At 40.8% G+C, this 4,867-nt stretch overlaps 1 non-coding gene across 1 annotated transcript; it reads left to right on the forward strand.

The window, feature by feature from the left end:
- Positions 1-336: 336 nt before the first annotated feature.
- On the forward strand, positions 337-493 carry LOC113915636. Its single transcript, XR_003517780.1, has one exon. It is a non-coding gene; the product is annotated as a U1 spliceosomal RNA (small nuclear RNA).
- The last annotated feature ends 4,374 nt before the right edge of the window (positions 494-4,867 follow it).

Below are 4,867 nucleotides of genomic sequence, written 5' to 3' on the forward strand. Positions count from 1 at the left end.
AAGGAGCATTAGTGCTGTGAGACTACTACGAAAACTGAATCAAAGGGGGAACTGAGAGAGAGAGAGAGAGAGAGAGAGAGAGAGAGACTGGGTTAGTGGATACCACATTCCCTTTTCCATCCAATGATAAAACCCCGAATAACTGGAAAGTCTCATGTAATCAGGATTACACATCTACTGGCCATAAAGTATAAAACAAATCACCTGTATCATGTTGTCCAATTGTCACAAATTAAACACAAATACCCAAGATGAAATAGAAAAATCAGAGGTCTTAAAATACAGTAAATATGGAGAAAGAGGAGAGAGGAGTGTTCACAGGTGCAGTTCTGTGCCACAGCACAGGGAGATACCACGACCAAGAAGGTGGTTTTCCCAGGGGGAGGCTTATCCGTTGCAATCTGGATGTGCTGACCCCTGTAATTTCCCCAAAAGTGGGAAACTCAACTGCCTAATTCTTGGTGGTGGGGGGCTGCATCTGTGCTTTCCCCTGATGATTAAATGTTCAAAAGAAAAAAACGACAGTAAATACGGGTTTCTGGCCCTGGCTTCCCTATCTTCTGCATGTCTGCCCCTGGATAAGCCTCTTTGTCCTCACTTGTCCTCAGGTTTCTTATGCAAAAAGAGGGCCTTGAGTTTTAAATTTGCCACTGTTCCTATTAAAGAGGGCACGTTCTGCGTGCAGCACTGGGTGTTATGCACAAACAATGAAACATGTAACACTACATCCAAAACTAATGATGTAATGTATGGTGATTAACATAACAATAAAAAATTAAAAAAAAAAAGAAAAACAAATTTGCCACTGTTCCTTTTAATTCTAAACCAGGCATTTTGTTACCTTGGCTGTGAGAGCATCAAGTTCTATTTATTTCTCTTATTTTTGGATAAAATTAATATATACATACGGTGGAGAATTTAAAAAACACAGATGTATGAACGTGATATAAAAAATAAGCCAAACTCTACCCACCAGCCTCTCCTGGATCCAATATTATTGTTTTCAGTTTTATTCTTCAGAGTCTTCTTTCTTTCTCTGCATGCATATATAATCTGTTTTGCAAAAAGGGAGTTTGGATCATGTATAAAGTGTTTATACACTTTACTTATTTATACCATGAGCATGTAGGGATGTCTATTGACATCCAGCATCCTCTGAGCATCTTAACTGCAGCTGTAGCAATCCCTGCACCAGGCACACACAGATGCCCACTCAATTTTCCAGCCTCCTTAGGAGTTAGGAAGTAGCCTGGGTGATCCAGGCTTCATCGGATGCTTGGGTCTTTCATCTGGAAGAGGGTGACATGAGGAAGGAGACTCCACGTAGAATCCATCTCTCGGCACACACAACCAAGAGGATGGAGCTTTCAGAAACAGCAGTGGTAGTGACTCAGCGGTAGGACCCAGCCTCAGAATTGAAGGTAAAACTTTCTGGTGTCACATTTAGAAATCGTGGGGCTGTGTCTGCACCAAAGACACAGCAGGGATCACACATTTTTCTTAGTTGCATGACCTCCAGTCATAATTATCTGACTAACCTCGAAATCCCTATGAGCTGATATCCTTTAGTAAATTCCCTTTGTACTTAAAGAGGTTTCTGTTTTGGGTAACTAAAAACTCTAAGTGACACAACTATATTCCTTTGTCAATAAATTCTCAGTAAAAATGCCATTTTAAGGGCAAATATGCCATCAGATACATGCGGCAATATACATTTAGTTCTTTCATTATCCATTTTCTAAATACAGTTAATGCTGGTAATCTTCCTGGAACATATTTTGGTATGTAATATTATTTGAAGCTCTAATACTTTCTCCCAGATATTTAAGCAGTTACCTCAATCACAGCCATTGAAAAATGCTTCTATTTCCTGGATGTATATCATATATGTCAAGGCTAGCATATGCCTTTTGGTCCTATAATAATTCCGTTATTCTGTCTGTAGCCTCTGGACTTGATACAATTTTAAGCACTGTATCTTTTTTTTTTTAAAAAAAGGGTTTTATTTATTTGTCAGAGAGAGCACAAACAGGGGGAGCAGCAGGCAGAGGGAGAAGCAGACTCCCCGCTGAGTGAGGAGCCTGATATGGGGACTCAATCCCAGGACCCTGGGGTCATGACCTGAGCTGAAGGCAGACACTTAACTGACTGAGCCACCCAGGTGTCCAGCATTGTATCTTTTTACTGTGTTTTAAAATATGGTAAAGGAAATGCTCCCTTGATTCTCCTTTGTCCAAACTATACAGGTTACTTCCACCTGCTTATCCTTCTGAATAGTGGTATGTTTTAATGACTAAGCAAGGTTTCTTGCTGTAAAAGCTTTAAGTTCTTTATGGGGGGGGGTTATCTAGAGACGATATAAATTCTAGACATTAGCAACTCAGGATTGGTTGGAAAATGATCGTCTGGATTATGACTTCTTCAACTTTGGTGACGCCTGAATTACACAGTCTAAAGACGTCAAAGGAAAGCTGCATTTGGCATCACAAATGCTTTGCTGTTTTCATCTTCAGTTACTTGTTCCTCTTTTCTCTTCATGCCAACGGGGCTAGCCCTCCAATGTTGCTTTCGTTCTGTTCAGCGAATCCTTTCCTGCCACAGGAAGCCCTGAGATGCTTCCTTAGCAATAGATCTTGGAACAAGTGGACCTCTGCTGTTGGAGACCTTCCCCATCACGGCAAGCTGTCTCTGACTCTCTTCTATTTACCAACACAGACTTATGTTCTGGTGTCGTATTCTAATAGGAAATCTTTTGCTATGCCATGACATCTCTGGCTGGATGTGAAATAGTGCAGATAACTACAAACACTGTCATTCAAAGGCCCAGCAAATAATGCTTGATCCACGCCACATGTGAAACTCTCAACAGAGGGCCATCAGTCGGCCTGAATTGCCCCACCTTTAAAAATTATGCTTTTATTTATTTTTTGAAGGCTGGGGCAAAATAAGTTAAAATCCAATATAATCTCTAATAGAAGTGGGACTTTTGGCCCCAGGCATTTTCTATAATCAAATGTTCTCACATGCTGGTTCTATTTTAAACATCTGATTAATTATCTCAAGAATTATAATGATCTCAGATTTTAGTCTCTGCAATCATTTTTGGCACAGTTTAATTATTTATTTAGTAGTTACAATATGCAGAACCGGCCCTGGAAGCATAGGATTGAATAAAATAGCAAAATGAAATCTCCATTTCAAAACCAAATTGTTGGGAAAAAAAATCAAAGATTTCCGATAACTCCTGTCTTCCTATAATATATTATGGATATATTTTTCTCATCCAGAAATGGAGAAATAGAAAATGGTGGATGTCCACTAAAAGTAAAAAAAAAAAAATGCTGTATTTAGCTTATACACGTACTTGAATTTCTTGAAGAAGCCAGTAGAGGGCAGAAGATGCTGTACATAGGATATATTTGCATAAAAAAATCCCCTTTAAATTGAGGTCTGAAATCCTACTTCAAAGGAAAGTGAAGGTGCTTTGTGGTAACTAGTTTCAAGAGATCACAGCTCAGTCAGAATGCAGCACATTGCACAATAGGGCAATTGTGATTTTTTATTTCCAACTCTCCTAAACTCTTCCCTTCTGGACCCAATAGTTTAATGAAAACAGAAAAACCAACATCTGTTCAGTCACGACATCTGCTACTTACACATTAATAATCTTGTTTAAATGTATACAGGTGAGGTTCTAGTATCAGTCCCATTTTACAGATGGAAAAACCGAAGCTTGCCCAGGTTAAATCACGGGTTCAGTGTTAGCTGTAAATCACAGCACTTGATTTTATCTGCGCCGGCCTGAATGTTTGTGTCCCCCTAAAATTCATGTATTGAAATCCTAACCCCCAAGAGTGACGGTATTAGTAGGTGGAGCCTTTACTAGGTTTGGAGGCTGGAGCCCTCATGAATGGAATTCGTGCTCTTATATAAAAGACTCCGCAGAACTCCCTTGCACTTTCCACCATGTGAAACTGTACCAGCTCTGAGCCAGGAAGAGGCTCTCACCCGATCTTGCCGGCACCCTGATCTCAGACTTGCAGGCTCCAGAACTGTGAGAAATAAATGTTTGTAAGCCACCCAGTCTGTAGCATTTGGTCACAGCAGCCCAAATAGACTAAGACCGACTCCAAAATCTACACGCCATCCACTACCAATAAATACCTCCTGCTCCGTAACAGTGACTGTGTAACCATTCCAACACCCCAAGGTACAATTACCTATTGTTCAGAGCTTCGGCATTAGTCCTGCAAATGAACTGATCCTTTCTTTTTCTAAGTCTGACGTGATCTTTTAAAAAGCAAACAAAAAACACGACTTCAAGACAACTCTGGACACAGAGCCTACGGTGGGTAACTGGGAAGTGTGTGGTCTGGCTGGAGAGCTTCTGCCTTTCCACCTGGAAGGCAGGGCAGAGCCTCTGCCAGGCAGCTCCCCATTTTCAGCAGCAGCAAACTGTGCCCCCTCCCCTACTCCTTCCCTGTTCCCTCCTCTTAGAACAAATCTCAGTTAAAACCAACTGGCTTGCCTGGACCTGATATTCTCAGCTTGTGATATCCTTCATCTCTGGCACATTTGCATTGGAAGAAAGATTAGTCCCTTTACAGTGGAGGGCAAATAAATTTATTTGACGGCAGACTTTTAGTTGTGGGTGACTGGGGTGGTAGTAGGGGCAAATATTCTTATATTCTTACCATCGGAAGTCTGATCCCCATGAAACAACACTGTGAGTTCAGAGTCTTTTTTTTTGTTTTTTCACTATCCTAGAAAAGAAATGACAATCTTTACTGGAGGATCCAGGTGTAGGAGCAAGAGCTGAGAACAATCTGTGTGCTGGTAGGGGCCTGCAAAAAGATACATTCTGACC

This window comes from Zalophus californianus, chromosome 11 (genome assembly GCF_009762305.2).
Source record: "Zalophus californianus isolate mZalCal1 chromosome 11, mZalCal1.pri.v2, whole genome shotgun sequence".
Taxonomy (NCBI): Eukaryota; Metazoa; Chordata; class Mammalia; order Carnivora; family Otariidae; genus Zalophus; species Zalophus californianus.